Source organism: Arachis hypogaea, chromosome 12, assembly GCF_003086295.3.
Source record: "Arachis hypogaea cultivar Tifrunner chromosome 12, arahy.Tifrunner.gnm2.J5K5, whole genome shotgun sequence".
Taxonomy (NCBI): domain Eukaryota; kingdom Viridiplantae; phylum Streptophyta; class Magnoliopsida; order Fabales; family Fabaceae; genus Arachis; species Arachis hypogaea.
This window is the reverse complement of record NC_092047.1, coordinates 58,477,501-58,500,929: the sequence shown is the minus strand read 5'-3', so window position 1 is coordinate 58,500,929 and position 23,429 is coordinate 58,477,501. Positions and strand designations below refer to the sequence as shown.

Genomic DNA, 23,429 nt, shown 5'->3' with positions numbered 1-23,429 from the left:
AGAATTGCGGAATGTAAAATTGGCGGGAAACGTAAATGACAAGAAATTGAAATGGCGGAATCTTAAATTGCATGAATTAAAGAGCAGAAGCTAAATTGCTGAAATTAAAAGGGAATGGGGGTGATTGCATGAATTGAGTTGCAGAATGTAAAGAGAAAGTGGAAATCAGAAATGGGGAATTCATTGGGTTATAGGAGATATTGAGATCTCCGAATCAAAACATGTTTATCTCTTCCTCAACCAATGCGTTCATTGAATTTTGCTTGGCAATCTTATATGATTGGATCCCAATCCCTTGGCTCACCAATTCTCTCTAAAAACAAACAAATTCCCAATCCCTTGGTTTAAATGTTCATAAGAAGAGATGATGCTCGATCACTGATTATACCACACAGTTTCATGAACCACAATTTGGTAGGATTACATGTCACAATATCCATCCAAACCCCAATCCAATTCACTGTGAGAAAGCTTCTCTAGCATGAATCCTCCATTCCTTTCCCAAGGTTCCGAAGGATTCCAATTATGGGTAGTTTCTTTCCCAAGACAACTACCCAATGGAATTAGATCGAGAAGCTTTCTAACAAAATTCAAGAGAAAAGATTGAAGAAGAAGATAAAACTATTATTGATTCATTGAATTACAATAGAGCTCCCTAACCCAATGAAAGGGGTTTAGTGAGTCATAGCTCTGAATTCAATTACAAAGGTATGAAAACTAGCAAAATGAAAAGGTTAAAAGTCCTAACTTAAATTCTATCCTATTTATACACTTTCTATATTGAGCTTCTGTTGTGTTTCTTGGGCTTTGAGGCCTCTCCCTGCTTTCCTTTTGCTTTGGGTTTATGATCCATAATCTTGATGAGGCTGCTGATCCACATTCTGTAACATTCATTGAGCCAACTTAGTGATAATCAAGTAATGACACATGACTCAACAAATTGAAATTCCAGACTCATCAATCCTTCAGGCCCAATCCCATAAACCATGATATTCAATTGGGTTTCATACCAGAGTAAGTTTAAGTTAATGTTTGTGCTCAAAAGCTAACTTAAACGGCCAAAATCATGAAAGCTGAGGAAAGGGTGAAAGTGGCGTTTAACCTCCAGTTTAACCTTAAACTGGAAGTTAAACGCCAGAAATGGGAAATGCACCAGGGAGCCAATTCCACGTTTAAGCTCCAGTTTAACCTTAAACTGGAGCTTAAACGTGTTCGACCAAGTTTATGGCGCCGTTGCCGGGGATTGGTTTTCAATTGACAATTCTCAAATTGGAAGTTAACTAGATTGAGCATTTTTCTTGCTTTGTTAATTCAGTTCAAGTTACTTGTTGAATTTTAATTTCTGCACTCTGTTACATGCTTTCTTTCTTTATGCCTTTAAATTCAAGCAACTAACTCACTGACTCACTAACTATTTGAATTAATACCTCAACTACTCTAACCATACTCTTCCATTAACCAAGAGTATTTCACTTGTTTGTTGCCTGTGCTGTGTTCTTGTATGACAGGTAGGAGAGAAGAGACATCAACCCCTCCATATACTGAACCAGAGAGGACCCTTCATAGACTTAGAAGGGAAGCAAGAGGGAAGAGAGTACTGAGAGAAGAGGAATCTAAAGGAGAATCTGAGGACAATTTTGAGGAAGCTCTAGATCTCAACATGGATAGAGAAGTTCACAACCATGAGAGAGCTGATGGAAACAATGTCATTCCCGAGAGGAGGGTTCTTAGTTCATACATAAACCCAACCTCTGGGAATTGTGGTAGCAGCATTCAGAAACCACCCATTCAGGCCAACAATTTTGAACTCAAACCACAGCTAATATCACTTGTGGAGAATCATTGTTCATTTGGTGGGAGTGCTAATGAAGATCCAAACCAACATCTCACAAAATTTCTGAGAATTTGCGACACTGTGAAGTCCAATGGAGTCCAGGAAGATACCTATAAACTGCTCTTGTTCCCATTTTCACTTAGGGACAAGGCAGCTAAGTGGCTGGAATCATTCCCAAGGGGGAGCCTAACAACCTGGGATGAGGTGGAGAGCAAGTTTCTGGCACGTTTCTACCCCCCACAAAAGGTCAATAGGCTTCGATCTGAGGTTCAGACGTTTAGACAACAAGATGGTGAAACTCTCTACGAGGCATGGGAGAGATTCAAGGATTTGACAAGGAAATGCCCACCGGACATGTTCCATGACTGGGTGCAATTGCATATTTTCTATGATGGACTTTCTTATGAATCAAGGAAGGCTGTAGACCATTCATCAGGAGGTTCATTGAACAGGAAAAAGACTGTGGAAGAAGCCATTGAAGTGATCGAGACAGTGGCTGAGAATGAGTACTACTATGCTTCAGAGAGACACAACACTAAGGGAGTCATGGAGCTGAACCATGTTGATACAATTTTAGCCCAAAACAAGGTGTTTGCCAAGCAACTAGCAGAGCTCACCAGGAAATTAGAAACAAAGCAAGTGGCTGCAATACACACACAAGATCAAGAGGAAGTAAGCACTGAAGGAGGTGATTGGGAAGAGGCCAACTATGTGGGAAACCAACAAAGGCAATCATATGATCCACATTCCAACACTTACAATCCAGGATGGAAAAACCACCCAAACTTTGGGTGGGGGAACCAACAAACACAACCACAAAACCACAAACCTTACAACCACAACCAACATAACAATTCCACATACCAAAACTCCAACCAAAGATCATACCAAGCCACACAAAACACTTACTCCCAACCATCATATCATGGCCAAAATAATCAACCTACCCAACCTAATCCGAACCAACAATTTCAAGATCAATTAAACAGGATAGAAGGAGTGCTTGCAAAAATGGGTCAGGACATAAGTGAGTTGAAAAACTTTAGGGATGATGTGAGATCTACCTTAAGGAACCATGGTGAAAAACTCAAGAGGATGGAGTCTCAAGTAGGAGAGCTATCTCAACAGGCCCCCAAGTCAACTGCAGTGTTCCCTAGTGACACAGAAAAGAATCCTAAAGGGGAACAAAAGAGAGTGAGATGGGAAGAATGCAAGGCCATCACCATATTGAAGGAAGTCTCAGAAGAAGAAGGAATCAGGCCCTCAGAACAGGAGCCAGAAATCTTGAAGGAAGGTGTGAAAGAAGCTAAGCAGGAAGGTGGAACTGAACAAGCCAAGAAACTGCAAAAAGGCATGCTGGAAACATACCAACCAAAAGCACCATTTCCTCAGAGGTTAGGAGGAGGTGCAAAAGGGAAAACCTATTCAAGGTTTTTAGAGACATTTAAGTCTCTCCATATCAATATTCCCTTCCTTGAGATTCTCCAGCAGATGCCTACACATATCAAGTATTTAAAGGAATTGCTGAGCAAGAAAAGAGTTTTGAAGGGAGGACAAACTGTAATAATGAACAAAGAGTGCAGTGCCCTCATCAAGAAGGACATAGTCTCTAAGAAAACAGACCCAGGAAGTTTTCATATCCCCTGCATCATAGGGGAAACAAAAATTGACAAAGGATTCTGTGATCTAGGAGCTAGCATAAATGTGATGCCTCTGACTCTTATGAAGAGGCTACAACTGAATGAGGTGAGATCCACTGATGTAATCATACAACTGGCTGACAAAACTCAGAAGCAAGCTGAAGGGGTAGTTGAAAATGTGCTGGTGAAAGTGGGAAATTATTTCCTCCCCACAGACTTTGTCATTTTGGACATGGAGGAAAGCTACCTACACCCTATCATTCTGGGAAGGCCATTTCTAGCCACCACTAGAGCGCTCATAGATGTAGAACAAGGAGAGCTAATTTTGAGAATACATGATGAATAGCTCAATTTCAATATTTTCAAACATGCATCTGAGCCTGAATCAGAACCTGAAAAGCCTAAGGATGATAGTAGCCATCTGTGTTTGGAGGAAAACAATCCAGCAGCTGAAATTCTGAAACAGTCCTTGGAAGGCAAACAAGAATTGCAAGAGTTAAAGCCACAAGAATCAATAGAAACAGATCAAAAGGAACCTCATGGCATAAGGGTCAATGAAGAAATCCTCAAGAGAAAGGGAAGAATTGTAAAGAAATTGCCAAGAGGGTGGAGAAACAAGAAAATTCCCACTGAAGGTTTTTCTCCGGGAGATAAAGTGATATCAAGTCATTATCTGCCAATCCCACCTGGCCTCAAAACCATTCCTTCCCAGCTCCCTCAAGTGTTCACAATCAGGAAAGTTCTTTCTATGGAACATTTAGAAGTCATGAAGGAATCAAATGGGGACATTTTCATAGTGAGAGGAGAAGACATCAAGCACTACAATCCACCCTAACAAGGGACAACCGTCAAGCTAGTGACGTTAAAGAAGCGCTTCATGGGAGGCAACCCATGTTTTAGTATCCTTACTCTTTATTGTTTTGCTTTACATCTAATAAAGCATGGTTTCTTATGCATGAACTTGAATCCTCAGGACAACCGTTGAAAGAGTGCACTAAACATTGCATGTAAAATACAATTGGTATCTAAGTTTGGTGTGCCTGAAGGCACCCCAAATTTTATTCAAATTGTATTCAATCTTTCATTCAAAGTGCACAACCAAACATTAAGTTTGGTGTTCCTTTTGAACACAGTTAATGAAAAGCAAGAAGTTCCTCTGGATTTAGAAATTCATGACAAGTATACCATTTGCATGTTTTAATACTTTGATTTCAATTACTTTAGGTAGTAAAATTGTTTAGGATCAAAGAGCCAAAGTGACTATGATTTGTTAAGATTATGCACATTCATTAAGGATAACCAACATGGATTTCATGTCATCAGGAGACATTACCAAACACTAAGTTTGGTGTCCAGTAATAAGTGTGCATACATACAAAGGTCACGGCTATAAGCTCAGGAAGTCAATCATTGATTTACAATTCAAAAAGAAAAAAAAAACATGTACAAGTACTATTCATTATTCACATGAACGAAAAAAAAAAAGAAAATGATAGCAATTTTGTTTGTTTGTGCAGGTACAAAAGGAAGGATAAGAATGGAGGAAAAAGACAAGGGGGGAGATACGGTGCTTGGTCAAAAAGGAAGTTCACAAGTCTTTGAAACTAACACATGGGAAAAGGAAGTTCTGCATGAAAAGATAGCTACATGTACAACCTAATGCACTCAGAATACTTCCAAGAAAATGAAAAGCAATTCGTCCTTCTCCCTAATTCATATATTTACCATCAAGCCACCCTTCACAAATCACCCTAGCCGTCCATTTTTCACTTACAGGCACTATAAAGAACCACTTGGGGAACGAGTTCCACACCACCAATTCTCCTTCATGCACATTTTCTTTCATCATAGCATAACTATCTCTTGCCGAAAACAACCTCACCACACTTCCAACAAAACTTCTTGCTTCACCTTGTCAACTTTAGCTTGTCACTTACCAAAACTAAAGAACCAATGGCAGCCTCATCTAGCCACAAAAGAAGAAAAGACAAGCAGCCAATGGAGGAGAATAGGGAATTCGATGCATGGAGATACAAATCAGTTTTCCATGAGATTCAAGCCGAATGGATGAGACCTAAAACGGTACTAGCTGAGGTTCCCTTTGACCTTGAAAAGGATGAGTTCCCAGGTGTTTGGGAAAAGATCAAAAAGAGGAAGTGGGAGCTCCTGACTAAGCCAATCACTAAAATCAACATCAACCTGGTAAAAGAGTTTTATGCAAATGCAGTGAGGGAGGATTCAACCATGAAACCCACATACAAAAGCTATGTGAGAGGGGTGGAAGTTGACTTCAGCCCCAAGGCAATCATGAAAACTCTTGGCCTGAAAAACATACGTTTTAGCCAAGCAAGTTATGAAGAAAGGATGATAGGAGAACCTGACTATACAACTATTGCTGAAGACCTTTGTGCCATCAGAGCTGAATGGGTGAGAAAAACAAGAGGGGCTCCAAGAGTCTTGAGAAGGGGAGACCTAACACCTGAAGCTAAAGGGTGGTATGCAATAGTTAGGAGATCCATCCTACCCACTGCAAACTCTTCAGAAATAGTCCCTAAAAGAGCCATCTTGCTACATTGCATTATGGTGGGAGGGGAGATCAAAGTTCATAAACTCATTGCTGAACAGATACAAGAGCTTAGTGAGAAAAGTGACCCTGAATCCTGGCTCCACTTCCCTAGCACCATCATTAGACTATGCATCGATGCCCAAGTACCACTTGAAGATGAAAGACCTAATTGGCTATATCCTGGATTGGCCATAACTGCGTACAGAATGACTCTTGGCCCAATTGCTCCAAGACATACAAAAAGAAGAAATGAAGAAGGGCAACAAGCAAAAGCAGAGCAAGAAGCAGAACAAGAAGGACAAGAAGGAGAAGACGGAGAAGAAGAGCAAGAAGAGCAAGGAATTCCAGAAAGAAGACAACGAAGTCCCAGAGACCCCATGGATATGAGCAGAATGCAGGAAATCATAGAAGGAATGTCTCAACAATACATGAGGTCTCAGGAGAGACAAGAGGACTTTCACCTAAAAATGATGGATATGCAAAGGAACTATAAATCAAGATTCTTAGATCTGCAAAGGGAACAGAATTTACACTTACAGGAATCCTTCAGCCACATATGCCAACACCAAGATGCCAATGTCTTGGCAATCAAGGAAGCCACCACATTACAGAATGCAAGATACTCAGTTCAAGCTGATTACAACATCAGTTCTCAAATCAAGCTTAACTACATAGGGGAACATCTACACAAGATGGACCCAGCATTCCCAGCTTTTGATGAGTATTTCAAAGGGAGGAAAGAAGGAGAAATAAACAAGGCAATGATCCTTGAAAAAGGAGTGGAAGAAACAATGAAAAAGGCTGGATTCTGGAAAAAGCTCATAAGAAAAGACAAAGGAAATACAAGTGGTCAAAAAGAGGTAGGAAGCAAGAAGAAGCAGGATCCCAAGAATCAATAAATGAGAGGTGGTCTCGTTCCTTATTAATCAAATGATAATTGGTGAATTGTCTTTATGAGCTTTCTTCCATTATAAGTCATTTGAGTTTTATGTGAAGTTTCTAGTATGTTTGTCTGTTTAGTGCTTTGAATAAAGTGAATGCCTAGATGTTTGGATATAACTTCACCTTCTTAATCAAATGCTTGCCATGCTTGTTCTGTTTCCAAAAATAAAAGAAAAGTTTGAACAAAAGTAACTTGGCTCAATTAGTGACAAATCAAGTAGAATTAAGTGGTGGTATGCATGCTTGATTGTTTAGTCAGATCACTGGAAATAGAGTGTAGAATTATCATTTTTTGTGTAGAAATTGAAAACTGTCTATGGATCTTGATGAATAAATGTCTTTGGCCATGAAAAAGAAAGAAAAAGAAGAAGAAAAAGCCACTGAAAAAGGGCAACCAAAAAGCAAAAAAATTGAGAAAATAAGCTAGGCACCAATGGTTTGAACTTCTGAGACAAATGCCTGTGGTGTTTATGTATTAAGGATATGCTTGGATGAATAGGTTCTGAGGAGTGTTTCAACACTTGGTAACTTGGGTTAACTAACCCGGGATTATCAACCAAAAGTCCATTATCAAGAGCAACCTAAATACAAAACATTTAGTCACACAAAGAGGTGCTGGGCACCAATGTCTCAAGAAGAAATGTGAACTAAAATGCCTGCAGTGGATATGTGTAGTGCACTGATAAGAAAAAGAAAATGCCAAAGGCGTGTGCAACAAATGACACTAAGCAAACAAGGAGCAAGGGAGCTCAAAGAAAAAGAAAAGAAAAACAAAGAAGAGAAAAGTGCCAAGGACATAAGAATAACAAGAGGCCATAGCAGTGTTTGATGAATGCAATGAAAAAGTGATAATCTTACCTGATAAGAATGAAAAAGTGATGCTGCAACTTTCTGCATAAAACCCTTCTGATGAACTTCAAGTGCTTACTAATATAGCCAATGTAATTGCTTTCTGTTTCATACTTTCTTCTCAAATAACTCAGGACTTGCTTAGGGACAAGCAAGTATTAAGTTTGGTGTTGTGATGCCAAGGCATCTTAGGCGAGTTTCACTAGCATTTTTCTGTTAGTTTTAGTTGTTTTATGCACTTTCTTGAGCTTAAAGTAACCAAGAATGGTTAAATGAATAACAAAGCAATGAACCATCCAAACAGTATGAATTTTATGCAAATTTCATGAGTTTTTAGTTATATTACTTGAATGCTATGAATGGAAGATTCTCATGAAAATTTGCAAGACTTTGATGCAGTTGTTTGGATGATTTCAGGAAAGAAGAGGCTAGGCAAGGAAGCAACAAAAATCAATAAAGGAAGCTTGAATATCACATGTGGAGTTTAAGCTTAAACCCTAAACCCTAAACCCTAAACCCACATGTGATATTCAAGCTTCCTTTATTGATTTTTGTTGCTTCCTTGCCTAGCCTCTTCTTTCCTGAAATCATCCAAACAACTGCATCAAAGTCTTGCAAATTTTCATGAGAATCTTCCATTCATAGCATTCAAGTAATATAACTAAAAACTCATGAAATTTGCATAAAATTCATACTGTTTGGATGGTTCATTGCTTTGTTATTCATTTAACCATTCTTGGTTACTTTAAGCTCAAGAAAGTGCATAAAACAACTAAAACTAACAGAAAAATGCTAGTGAAACTCGCCTAAGATGCCTTGGCATCAAGGATCACAATCATAGAGAGAGAGATATGCACACAAGAATGGGAAATAATGGTTAGAAGATGTAACCATGCAATAGGCTCAAAACTTACATGCTTGTGTTCTTAGCTCAATCACTATGTTCCAAAATACATTCTTAAAGCATGTTTACTACAAAATTTTTTCAAAATTTGGTAGGGTACCCCAAAACAAAGTTTCTTGGGGAAGAAGTTATTGTTTTGACCAAGCAACTCTATAGAAACTAACTATCATGCAAGGAGTATTTACAAGCAAAACTAACTACACATGCAATGTACTAACAATGTACTAATTACTAAGCAAAAGATAAATCCATGGGTATTGAAAGGAAGAGATTGTTACCCATGGAGATCGGTCCTCCGTGCTACGAACAATGCGCAAAGGGTGGTCGGGACCGGAACAGTCAGTATCCTCTCCTTCAGAGCTCCCATCACTTGGGTTTGAGGTGGATGTGAATATTTCGGGTTCCTCCATGCTAGGGGTAACACAACATAGAAGCTTCTTGATGTAAGTGTATCGGCGTTGATTGCACCGCTCATATCTATCAAGCTTCCGATGTAGATCTTCTATCCTTTGAAGTGTGGATCTTTGTCGTGGTGGTGATGATGAAGTGGAAGGAATAGTAGATGGGAGGACTATTTCAAGGCTTGGGTTTTTCATGGGAAGATGTAAGTATTTTCCGCTTGGGACCACATCACCCTTAGCTGGAACTATAATCTTCCTATCCTTGGCTTCCCAAGGAACACCCGTAGCAGCAACTAAATCAGATACCAATGCTGGAAATGGTAAATTACCCCGGGCGTGAACTTGACTCATCGCTTCTACAGTGAGGAAGCGAGCGTCAATGCTCTTGGGCCTCATCCGAAGTCGACCATGGATCCAAAATGCCTCTGGTTCAGCAATGACTCGGAGGATCGAGTCCCAATCAAACCCAAACTTCTCTCGCTAACGTAAGACTTCTTGGTAGCCATCCATGTCACTTGGTACCGGTAGGACATTAAGCGCTTGCTGAATAGCCTCTTCTGAAACCGAGACTTACTTCCGGCGCATGTATACCGATTGAAGAGATGAGAGATGGTAGTTAGTGTAGAATTCTTCCACCCAACAAAGGTTGATCTCCCTTGGTTTTCTCAAAAGAAACTCTCATCCTCGCCGTTCAATGCGGGGTAGAATACAAGGAGCAACCTTGTCCTGCGGAGCAAGTAGATGCTCAGGATGATAATTCCGTACAGCTATAGAGGAGAATATAAGTTCACAGAAGTGGTTGGGGAACCTTGAAGAATCTTTTTCCAGTTTGCTCTTTTCATTCTCATTAATAGGAGCGAGTGTCTTTGCCTTCTTAGTTAGGGGTCTGGCTCCCAATGAAGAGTGCGCCTTAGAAGTTGATCTTTGGGGTGCCCTTTTTGCGGCCGGTTTCCTTGGAGCTTTTGCCTTGCCTTTCTTGGTGGCCATCCTGAGAAAGGAAGGGAAATAAGAAAACATTAAACCTAAAGAATTATTTTAACAAAAACATGCAAGTGAAAGGTAGTGCCCAAAAGGAACATTGCAATAATCTAGTCATAAAGACATGGGTCATAACGCTTGGCATGGGATGCAAGAGAAAGTGAAGCATGCAAAATGGCAAGAGGAAGTATAGTCTCAAGCATCCATAACAAAGAGCAAGTCATGTTCAATGTATCTAATCAACAAGCAAAGTGGACTCAATGCGTATGGAAGACAACAAGTGAATGAGGAGAAGCACCCAATTGAAAGTACATTATTAAAAGAAACCAAAATGGCATTCATGCATTTCCTCGAACACTTGGCGTGCAATTATCAAGCAGAGAGCAATTATAAGATACTCAATCAATTTAAAGCCCAAAATAAAACAACAATCATCACATAAATATCACATATTGGAAAAGATAAGGAAAAAATGACAAAAGATCTATTAAAGCAAATTAAACTCAAATTCAACATCCATGGAAAAATAAGGAAAAGGAAAAGTAAGCAAACAAAAGTAAGGAATATCATCATGCAACTAAAAGAGAAACTAAGTAAAGCAACAAGAAAAATCTAACTAGAAGAAGAAATAATGCATAGAAAATAATAGATGAGATATGGAGGAAGTAGAACCTTGAGAAGTATAAAAGAGCAAGGTTGAATTTTCTTTTGTGAAGATGAGAAAGAAACAGGAGAGGTGTAGTGCCACCGGAAGAGGTGGTTGTCGTCGGTGAGTGGACGGAGACGGTAGTGGTGGATTGTGGAAGAAGAAGAAGAAAGGAGAAGTGATGGAGAAGGAAGAAGGAGAAAGAAGATATGAAAGGAGGTGAGAAAGGGGGACAGAACAAGGCGCGAGGTTTTAAAACTGATTCGCGCAACCGGCGCGCGCGCGCACAGTGCGCTGGTGCGTCGGTGAGATGTTAGAAAGGGATGCGTGCGCGTCAGTGGCGCGCACGTGCGAGGTCAGTTGGCAACCGGCGCGGACGCATGCAGTGCGCGGACGCGTCGGTGTGGGCACAAGTGTGGGCATAAGCTTGGCATATCTCTCTGGTTTTTGTACTAGGGAGTCCACATATCGCCATCGGCGTGCGCACGCACAGTGCGCTTGCGTGTCGATGGGTGAATTGTAAAGGTGCGCGCAGGCGGCAAGTACGCGGACGCGAGAGTGCCTAGCGCGAGATGGGCATGAAGTGGGCATGACTCTCGGGTTTTTGGCCCAAGAGTAGGAAGTGCACCACCGGCGCGCGCGCGCACAATGCGCTGGCGCGTCGGTGCCCATTTTTCCTTTCTCTCTTCTTTTTTCTTTTTTTTTAACATAACAAGACCTATTCTAAGACATTCTTGGTAGGTGCTTGATGAGCGGATAATTTATACGCTTTTTGGCATTGTTTTTAGTATGTTTTTAGTATATTTTAGTTAGTTTTTTATTATGTTTTTATTAGTTTTTAAATAAAAATCACTCTTCTGGACTTTACTATGAGTTTGTATGTTTTTCTGTGATTTCAGGTATTTTCTGGCTGAAATTGAGGGACCTGAGCAAAAATCTGATTCAGAGGCTGAAAAAGGACTACAGATGCTGTTGGATTCTGACCTCCCTGCACTCAAAGTGGATTTTCTGGAGCTACAGAAGCCCAATTGGCGCGCTCTCAATTGCGTTGGAAAGTAGACATCCTGGGATTTCCAGCAATATATAATAGTCTATACTTTGCCCGAGATTTGATGGCTCAAACAGGCATTCCAAGTCAGCTCAAGAATTCTGGCGTTTAACTCCAGAACTGGCACAAAAGCTGGAGTTAAACGCCCAAACTGGCACAAAAGCTGGCGTTTAACTCCAAGAAAAGTCTCTATACATGGGAGCTTCAATGCTCAGCCCAAGCACACACCAAGTGGGCCCGAAAAAAGATTTATGCATTAATTACTCATTTCTGTAACCCTAGGCTATTAGTTTTCTATAAATAGGGCCTTTTGCTATTGTATTTTCATCTTTGGACGTTTAGTCCCTAGACCTTGGAGGTTGGCCATTCGACCATGCTTACACCATTATCACTTTTGTATTTTCAATGGTGGAGTTTCTACACACCATAGATTAAGGTGTGGAGCTCTGCTGTTCTTCATGAATTAATACAAGTACTATTGTTTTTCTATTCAACGCAAGTCTATTTCTTCTCCAAGATATTCATTCACACCCAAGAACATGATGAATGCGATGATTATGTGACACTCATCACCATTCTCACCTATGAACACGTGACTGACAACCACTTCCGTTCTACTTGCAAACAAGCTTGAACGTGTATCACTTGGGTTTCTAATCTAAGATTAGAACCTTCGTGGTATAGGCTAGAATTATTGGCGGCCATTCCTGAGATCTGGAACGTCTAAACCTTGTCTGTGGTATTCTGAGTAGGATCTGGAAAGGGATGACTGTGACGAGCTTCAAACTCGCGAGTGTTGGGCGTGTGACAGACGCAAAAGGATCAATGGATCCTATTCCAACATGATCGAGAATCGACAAATGATTAGCCGTGGGGTGACAGCGTGCGTAGAACATTTTCACTGAGAGGACGGGAAGTAGCCATTGACAACGGTGATGCCCAACATAAAGCTTGCCATGGAAAGGAGTATGAATGATTGGAAGAAGGCAATAGGAAAGCAGAGGTTCAAGAGGAACAAAGCATCTTCATACGCTTATCTGAAATTCCTACCAATGAATTACATAAGTATCTCTATCTTTACTCTAAGTTTTATTTATGTTTTAATTATCAATCCTCCATAACCATTTGAATCCGCCTGACTGAGATTTACAAGATGACCATAGGTTGCTTCAAGCCGACAATCTCCGTGGGATCGACCCTTACTCGCGTAAGGTTTATTACTTGGACGACCCATTGCACTTGCTGGTTAGTTGTGCGGAGTTGTGATAAAGAGTTGAGATTACAATTGTGCGTACCAAGTTGTTGGCGCCATTGATGATCACAATTTTGTGCACCAAGTTTTTGGCACCATTGCCGGGGATTGTTCGAGTTTGGACAACTGACGGTTCATCTTGTTGCTTAGATTAGGTAATTTTACTTTTTATTTTCGAAAAAAATTTTAAAATACAAAAAAAAAATTTCTATTTTGTTCTTCAGAGTTTTTAAGAATGAATTCTAGAGTTTCATGATGATTTGTTGAAGTCTGGCTGGCTGTGAAGCCATGTCTAATCTTATTGGACCGAGGTTTCAACTTATCATCACAAGAGCTTGTTGATTTCTATCAATTTTGCTGTTGTTAGCAATGATCCTGCTAAAGCTTGGCTGGCCATTGGCCATGTCTAGTGTTTTGGACCGGAGCTTTCATTGAAAGCTTGGCTGGCTAGTAAGCCATGTCTAATTCCTGGACTGGAGTCTTAGACTAGCATTGCAATGATTCCTGGAACTCTTATTAAAAATTTCGAACCCCTTTGTTTTCTTTTCCACTCAATTTTTGAAAAATCACAAAAAAAATTTATAAAACCATAAAAATCAAAAATATTTTATGTTTCTTGTTTGAGTCTAATATCAATTTTTAAGTTTGGTGTCAATTGCATGTCTTTATTCTTCTTGCATTTTTTGAATATATGCATTATGTTCTTCATTGATCTTCAAGTTGTTCTTGATGATTTCAGTGCTCTGATCTTTAATTTCTCTTATTCTGTGTCTTTTGTTGTTTCTTACATGCATTTTCAAATTGTTATAGTCCTTAGTATACAAACTTCTAATTTTGGTGTCTTGCTTGCATTGTTTATTTGATCTTAGTTGCATTTCTATTGTTTCTCATCATTAAAAATTCAAAAAAAAATTTTTAAAATTGCGTATTTTCAAGTCAATAATACAAAGAATTGAAGATTCAGAACATTCAGCAGAGGAATCAAACAAAAAAAACTGGGCGTTCAAAACGCCCAGTGAAGAAGGAAAACTGGCGTTTAAACGCCAGCCAGGATACCTGGCTGGGCGTTTAACGCCTAAAAAGGTAGGATTCTGGGCGTTAAACGCCAGAAGGACACTAGAGGGAAGATTTTTTTTTTAATTCAAATCTTTTTCAAATCATATCTTTTCAATCATATCTCTTCAAAATCAATTTCTTTCCATTTTTTTATTTTCGAAAATCCTTGCTACAATTAATAATTTAATTCAAAATTTTCTAGTTGTTACTTGCCTATTAAGAAAGGATCAAAAGTTTTAATTCTAGAATCATATCTTCTAATTTCTTGTTAGTCAAGTAATCAACTTTAATTTTAAAACTTTCTCTTTTTAATTTGATTTTCAATCATATCTTCTCAATCATATCTTTTCAATCACATCTTTTTCAAAATTAAGTTTCAATCATATCTTTTTGATTTCTAATTTCAAAATCCTTTTCAAAAATCACTTAATTTCTTTCCCAATCTTAATTTTCGAAAATCTCAATCAAATTTTCAAATTTCTTTTTATTATTTCAAAATCTTTTTAATTTATTTTCGAAAATTTCTTCCCCTCTTGATAACGCCAGAAATGGGCACCAGACTGGCGTTTAACGCCAGAAATGGGCAGCAGCCTGGCGTTTAACGCCAGGATTGGCAGAAAGGGGCGTTTTTGCACGCCACTTGGTGCAGTGTTTTAGAAGAGTAAGCAATGACATAAGGGAGTTTACCATCGCGCTGTGCAAGCGCGGCGCCTACAGCATGGTTTGACGCATCACACATTATCTCAAATGGCAACGTCCAGTTGGGGCCTCGCACAATCGGTGTCGTGGTAAGAACTCTCCTTAGCTCTTCAAAAGCTTTCACACATTCACTGTCAAACTCAAAATCCACATCTTTTTGGAGTAGGCGCGACAAGGGCAAAGCAATCTTGCTAAAATCTTTGATAAAGCGCCTATAGAATCCTGCATGTCCCAAAAACGAGCGGACCTCCCTCACAGATGAGGGGTGAGGTAAAGTGGTGATAACATCGACCTTGGCCGGGTCTACAGAAATGCCTTCACGAGATACTACATGTCCTAACATTATACCTTGTCTTACCATGAAGTGACATTTTTCAAAATTTAAGACAAGGTTAGTGTCAACACATCTAGCTAAGACCTTGGCCAAGTTCTCTAGGCCATAATCAAATGATGTACCATAAACACTGAAGTCATCCATAAAGACTTCCAGATAATTCTCTATTAGATCGGAGAAGACACTCGTCATGCACCGCTGAAAAGTAGCGGGTGCATTACATAGTCCAAATGGCATCCTTTTATAGGCAAAGGTGCCAAATGGACAAGAAAATGTGGTCTTCTCCTGATCTTCAGGAGCAATATGAATCTGGAAGTAGCCAGTAAATCCATCAAGAAAGCAGTAGTGAGATTTACCTGCCAAACGGTCCAACATCTGATCGATGAAGGGCAAAGGGTAGTGGTCCTTCCGTGTAGCGGCGTTCAATCTTCTGTAATCAATACACACTTGCCATGCATTTTGTACTCTTTTGGTGACCACTTCACTATCGTCCTTCTTGACCACAGTGATGTCTGACTTCTTGGGGACAACCTGGACTGGGCTCACCCACTCACTGTCGGAGATTGGGTATATGATACCCGCATCCAGTAATCTGGTGACCTCTTTCTTCACTACATCGAGGATGGTTGGGTTGAGCCTCTTTTGCGGTTGCCTAACTGGCCTATCTCCCTCTTGGAGAAATATCCGATGCATGCATTTGCGAAGGTCAATTCCCACAATATCCGCTAGGCTCCATCCTATTGCTTTCTTGTACTTTCTTAGAACATCTAGGAGCTTTTCTTCTTCTTCACTTGAAAGCTCACTAGTAATAATGACCGGAAACCTTTGGTTGTCCTCTAAGAAAGCATACTTCAAATGAGATGGAAGGGGCTTCAGTTCACTTTTTGCCTCAAGCTGAGGTTCCTTTTCATCAAGCTCATGGAGTTCATTCTTGACAACTTTCTCATGTTCATCCTCTTAGTCATCCGTCTCTTCAACAGTAGGGTAGTACAACTTGTTGTGGTCTTCTTCTTGCACTTTCGCTACTACTTCATCAATTACATCATATCGGAGCACAGAGTATTCTTCGGGAGGATGTTTCATGGCTTCTTCCAAATTGAACTTGATAGTCTTGTCTCCAACCTCAAAAGAATATGTGCCGGTGAAGGCATCTAACTTGAATTTAGAGGTCTTGAGGAAAGGTGTTGGAGGTGGGGCTTGGACGGCTTGGATGGAGTAGTATTCCTTTTGACCCTTTTGTATTTGTGTAAGGATGGTGGTCATATCCCCAAGTACTTTGGTTAGGCTTGATTCGGAAGGGGATGGTTCTACCACACCCTTGAGAGGATTACTTCTCACCCTTGTATGTTGTGTAGCCTCGGCAACATCCTTTATCAAATTCCAAGCTTCTCCCTCCATCTTGTTTTTCGAAAGGGAACCACCACTAGAAGCGGTGAGCAATCTTCTATCTTCCACACAAAGACCTCCGGTGAAGTAGCTAATGAGCAAGTGAGTGTTCATTCCATGGTGTGAACAAGATTCCAATAGCCTCTTGAACCGAGACCAATACTCATACAAACTCTCTTGGTCTCTTTGTATTATGCCCGAAATCTCCTTCCAGATGTAGTCGGTCTTCTCCGGTGGGAAGAATTTATCTAGAAACTCTCTTCTCAAGAAATCCCAATTAGTCACAATCTCATCCGGTAGCGAATAAAACCATGTCTTTGCTTGCCCTTCAAGAGAGAAAGGAAAGGCAAAAACCATGATAGCCACCTCATTGGCTCCATGCCTTTGAGCCGTAGAACAAGCAATTTGAAAATATCTTAGATGTCGGATGGGGTCTTGACCCGGCAACCCATGATATTTAGGAAGTAGATGTATCAAGCTACTCTTCAATTCAAAGTTTGGATCAAGGTTAGGATACCTCAGCTCGCTTGCAACGGTTGAAGTATAATATCCGGAGCTCCTTGCTCATGCAAAGTGATCCGTCGTGGCTCTGCCATGTGTGGCTCACTTGTAGGATGTAAAGATGTATTATTAGTGCCAACAGAAGAATAGGAAGTAGCGGACTCCAAGTCACTCTCGGTATCGCCTAGTGATTCGGTATGTTCCTCAAGAGAGGCCGAAGTACTAGCCGTATAATCCAACCGCCGTTTAGCTTGTCGAGTATGTAACAAAGTTCTTTCAATCTCGGGATCAAAATTGGCTAAGCTAGAATTCGGTTGAGACCGAGTCATCAAACTTGAGAGTCATAGCATAAATGTAAAATAAATCTAAACTATAGCTAAGTATTGAAAGCAATTAAACTATCTATAATATTCACATATTCACATAACCAATATCAAGGCATATGTTGCAACCATTCCCCGGCAACGGCACCAAAAATTTGATGTGTGCAAGAATTACCGTCGGAGTAGAATTTCTCAATGAAATCCGCGTTGGTAGTATAGCTTCTACCCAACAACAATCCCCGAGTATCAAATTTAGAAGGGATTTGGTTGTCACAAGTTCAATCCCAATAAAAATAACCGAAGTATTCAAACCTCGGGTCGTCTCACAAGGAATGGGCAAACATGTGCTTCAACATTGGTTAGAATTCCGGGGTTGTAAGTCATGAGCAAGAAAATAAATGGGAATCTTAACAAGCAAAATCTTACAATGCAAGAAACTAATTCAAATAACTAAGCAAGACATGAGCAATTCCAAACTAACAAAGTAACATCCAATATGGTTCTATTCTAAACTAAACAAGTAACTATAACTAAGTCAAGTAATTAAGAATTTGGGTTTTCAAATAGGAATGATAAAAGCAACAACTCTTGGCTAGGCATGGGAATTGGGGTCACCATCCTTGTCTAATAACCATATCTTGACAATTATGAGGAGCCAAACTCATTAAGTCTACTTCTATACTTGAAGTACGTCAAATGGTTTAGTTAACATCAACCCATAAGTTCTAACCTCACTACTAATTGACTTAATAGAAGGTTAGCATCAATGGCTATAAAATTGACCACTAAGGGCTCCCAAATCATCAAATCCATTAGACCCAATGACTCAAGTTTACCCAATTCCCTTAGTCTAGGCCAAGAGTAAAGAGAACTACTCCATAATCAAAGTAAACAATTCATCGAACAAATGGTAAGCATTAATAAAAGACATGTTCAAATTGCAATCAAATTGAAATCACAAGTACCCACTAACAATTATCAACAAACAATCATCCAAACAACACAATTAATCATATAAATCATCAATATAACATCAACAAGTCAGGATTCACAACATTCATGAAATGGGTATAAAATGACAATTGACAAGAATTCATAAAACTATCACAAGATCTAAGCAAAATTATACCAAAGATTTCAAATTGAATAATTAAAACTAGTAATTAACAAGATCCAATTCAGAATTCAACAAGGGAAGATCAAATTAAAACTAGATCTAGAGAGGAACAAGGGTTTCTCCCTCTAGAAGAACAAAGAACCAAAAACTAGCTAAAATTATGTCTTAGTGTAAAATGATTGATCCCCCCCTTTCCCCCTAGCATCCTTGGGTCTTTTCCATGCAGAAACAGCTTGAATTTGGGCCTGATGAGCCTCAAAAATCGCCAGGCACGATTTCCTTTAATGAGGTCACGTGCAGCTTCCTGCGCTTGCGCGCCATGCATGCGTGCGCGCCGATTGCTTTTGTGATCCATGCATGCGTGCCAAGTGTGCGTGGGCGTCGATAGGAATCCTCTGATCCGCACGGATGCATCCATCCTTGTGCGCCGCTTTCAGCCATCCTCATTCACGCGTGCGCGTGGAGTGCGCGTGTGCGCCAGTGCTGATTTTTCCAAAATTCAAATCTTCATGTTCCTCCCTTTTGTGCATGCTTTCTTTCTCTCTTCTAGGCCATTCCTACCCTATAATTCCTGAAATCACTCAACAAATACATCACGGCATCGAATGACAATAGAAGATGATTAAAATATGGCAATTTTAAGGCAAAATAAGCATGTTTTTCATCATGGAGCAATATTAGGAAGTGAACACAAAATCATGCATTTCTTGTGAATAAGTGTGAGAAATATTGACAAAACCCCCCAAATTCTACACAATATAAACCACAAAATTGGGGTTTATCAGTAATTCCTTAAGAACTATACAAGGTAGCTAAGAAGCCTCATACCAATGCCAGGTTGGCATTCCCACACCTCATCTGTCACCTATACAATTCAGCAGGAATTGTCATAAATGGAGATGTTTTCATTGGGGAGGATAAGCCCATCACTAAGAAGCGGATGGAGTAAACTAGAGAGCATGCACAAGAGCCTGTGCACCCGCCTCAGTATGAGATCCCTGAGATGCCTCAAGGGATGTATTTTCCTCCACAAAGCTATTGGGATCAATGGCAAACTTCTCTTGGAGAATTGAGCACTAACATAGAGCAACTGAGGATGGCGCATCAAGGAGATGCCACCACCCTCAATGAAATAAGAGAAGATCAAAGAGGCATAAGGGAAGACCAAAGGGCTATGAGGGAAGAGCAACAAAGGCAAAGGGATGACATAGAAGAGATCAAGAAGCACATTGGATCCTCAAGAAGGAGCACTAGGCGTCACCATTAAAGGTGGATTCGTTCTCTTTACACCCATTTCCTGTTATTTCTCTATTTTCTGTCTGTTTATTTATCTATTTTCTTGTCCTAGTTGCATAATAATTTGCATTGATGCCTTTAAGTTGTAAAATATTCCATATATCTCACCTTGCTTAAATAAAATTTTTATAAAAAAAAGAACTGAGAAATGCATGAATTTCAAGTTTAAAATAAGATTAGTTTAATTAGTTTGATGTGGTGTCATTTGCTTTTGTTTTTTGAGTGTATGATTAAACAATGCATGTTTGAAGTTGAAATTTTAGAATGTTGGCTCTTGAAAGAATAAGGAAAAAGGAAAAATATTATTGATAATCTGAAAAATCTAAAAATTGATTCTTGAAGCAAGAAAAAGCAGCAAAAAGCAAAAGAAAAAGCATGTTGCAAAAAGAAAAAAAAAATATATATATATATATATATGCGAAAAAGAAAGAAAGAAAAAATGGTGAAAAGAAAAAAATAAAAAGTAGAAAAATCCATTACTGCCCAAAAATACAGGAAAAGGATGGCAGATTGAAAAAGCAAATAACCCTTTAAACCAAAAATCAAGGGTAAAAAGGACCCAAGGCTTTGAGCATTAATGGATAGGAGGGCCCAAAGGAAATAAAATCATGGCCTAAGTGGATAAACAAAGCTGTCCCTAACCATGTGCTTGTGGCGTGAAGGTGTCAAGTGAAAAGCTTGAGACTGAGCGGTTAAAGTCGTGGTCCAAAGCAAAAGGAGTGTGCTTAAGAACTCTGGACACCTCTATATGGGGACTCTAGCAAAGTTGAGTCACAATCTGAAAAGGTTCACCCAGTAAAAGTGTCTGTGGCATTATTGTATCCGGTGGTAATATTGGAAGACAAGGTGCTTAGGGTCACGGCCAAGACTCTGAAAGCTGAGTTCAAGAATCAAAATAAGCTTAACTAAGAGAGTCAATAATATCATCTGAATTCTAAGTTTCTAAGGATTCCAACATCTCTGAGTTTCAATAGATACTTGACGTGTGAGGCAGAAGTCGGCTAATTAAGAAATCAAAATAGAGAATGCGTTGAGAGTATAGTTCTTAACCAGCTAAGATCCACCTTGTCAATTTAGAAAAGTTGTCACGAAATTTTAGAAATAATAATGCTGGGAGTATGAGTCCCAGGTCGTCTCCCAACGAGTTCCAGGAAAGGGTACTAATTTATTAATTAGGAAATTTCCGAAAGACTTTGAGTTTGGGTATTGAGCAATTAAATAATTATAAATTAAAGCAATAAAACTAAGAATTATTATTAATATAAAAGCCTTGAGTGGGGGAATGATTAATTGGAAGTTCTATCCTTGTTGGGATCTCTTAAGTGTAGTATCAAAAAGATTGTTGTTTTCACTTAGTTAACCCTTACTAAATAAAGGAAAGTCAAGTGATTGAGCTAATCCTTATTCGCAAATCCTAGTCCTCTCCCTTGGGAAGGTCTAGCATTAGTAAATACAGAACTAGCCAACAACTTCCAATTTAACCAACACTTAAGCCTTCCAACTCAAGTGTCTCCTTTTAATCAACCCCCATGTCAATTTTGGGAATCTACTCCATTGACATTAATATAATACTCAGAAAAATATAAGAAAAAGACATAATGAATTAAATAAAATAAAATAGAGACTAAAAATTAATTAAAAGTAAAAGTAATCCTCTTTATCAACAATCCATGAAAATAATCCAATTGTAATTCTGAATAAAGTAAATAAGGATATGGAAGAGTAAGGGATAAAGTAAACAAACTAGAATAATATCTTCAACGGAGGTAATGACTCTTCAATATCCAAAAGCATGAAACAATGAATGTAAAGTGAACCTAGAGGGAAAGTAATCCTCTCTAAATTCAAATCTAAAAACCTAAAAACTATTCTAATATATCTAAAACTGTATGTCTATTACATCTAAGATGTGTGTTGAGTCTCTGCATGTTTCCTGGCTTTATTCTGTGTTTCTGGGCCGAAAACTGGGTTAAAACGCAGCCCGAAATCACCCTCAGCGTTTTCTGTTAATTCTGTAGATCGTGCAGGTCACGCGTACGCGTTGTCCACGCGTTCGCGTCATTCAGCGATTTTCCTTGTCACGCGTACGCGTTGTCCACGTGTTCGCGTCATTCGTGCAAACTCCAATCTGCGCGTACGCGTCAGGCACGTGCACGCGTCGCTGCAATTTTTCCATTTTGCATGGTCGCGTGAGCCATGCGCGCGCGTCAGTGTTCGCTGGTCATCTCCTTAGTTTCTTGTGTTCCTTCCATTTTTGCAAGCTTCCTCTCCATTTTCTAAGCTATTCCTGCCCTATGAAGCCTGAAACACTTAACACAGGGATCACAGCATCGAATGGTATAAAGGAGAATTAAAATATACTAATTAAAGATCTCTAGGAAGCAAGTTTTTAACCATAGAATAATATTAGGAAAGAATTATAAAATCATGCAATTAGTATGAATAAGTGGGTAAAGACTTAAAGAAACCACTCAATTAAACACAATGTAAATCATAAAATAGTGGTTTATTAATACTGAGATGCCAAAACTGTTCAGAAGTAAAAATCTACTAAGACCTGCTCATCTGATTGTAACTAAGCTTCATTTGAAACTTAGAAATTTATTGTATCTTAATTTTCTTTTTATCCTACTGTGTTTTTAGTTGCTTGGGGACAAGCAACGGATTAAGTTTGGTGTTGTGATGAGTGGATATTTTATACGCTTTTTGGCATCACTTTCATATAGTTTTTAGTAGTTTTTATTCAGATTTTATTGAGTTTTTATAGGTTTTAGTGTTAAATTCACATTTTTGGATTCTACTATAAGTTTTTGTGTCTTTGGACAATTTCAGGTATTTTCTGGTTGAAATTGGGGAGCTGGAGCATAAGTCTGATTTAGAGACAGAGAAAGCACTGCAGAGACTGTCCAGATCTGACCTGCTTGCATTTGGAAGAGCTTTTCTGGAGCTAGCAAAGTCTAAATGGAGCACTATTAACGACTATGGAAAGCTGACTTCTAGAGCTTTCCAGCAATATATAATAGTCCATACTTTGCTTCGGTTTAGATGGCCCAAAACTGGCGTTTAACACCAGCTACCTGCCCCCTTCCAGGCGTCCAGCGCCCAAAAGAGCAGAGACCAATGTACAAACGCCCAAAGAGACCTCATAGCACGTGGATCTCATCAAAGCTCAGTCCAAATAGTCACCAAGGGGTCCCAGAAGTGGATTTTAGTACTAAATAGACTATTTTACCCTTACTAGTCATCTGGTTAGTATTTAAAGTTATTTTTTACATGATCAATCTGAACAATATAGAGAACATCAGGCATTTTACACTATTTTTGAGTTTTGCATTGTATTTTACTTCAGCATGATTTTCTAAACCACCTAGGTTGAGGGGAGGAGCCCTTTTGAGTCCTATGAATTAATAAAAGTATTACTATTTCTTCTTCGATCCATGTTTGATCTGTTTCTAAGATGTATAATCCAAACTTCATCGTGGTGGATAGGATTATCTAACCAATTAGCTTTGTTCATTACATTAAGACGAACGTGCCTGACAAACACCCGCGTCTACTTGGGTTCGTGTGAATACGTGACTGGAAAGCACGAGCCAACAGCTATGTTTATGCATCTCTCAGATGGTTAATCCACGACTTCGTTGGGGACTTCTCAAG

At 39.3% G+C, this 23,429-nt stretch overlaps 1 non-coding gene across 1 annotated transcript; it reads right to left on the bottom strand.

Moving 5' to 3' along the window:
• Window positions 1–2,086: 2,086 nt before the first annotated feature.
• On the bottom strand, window positions 2,087–2,190 carry LOC112731795 (small nucleolar RNA R71). Its single transcript, XR_003167554.1, has one exon. It is a non-coding gene; the product is annotated as a small nucleolar RNA R71 (small nucleolar RNA).
• Between the last annotated feature and the right edge of the window lie 21,239 nt (window positions 2,191–23,429).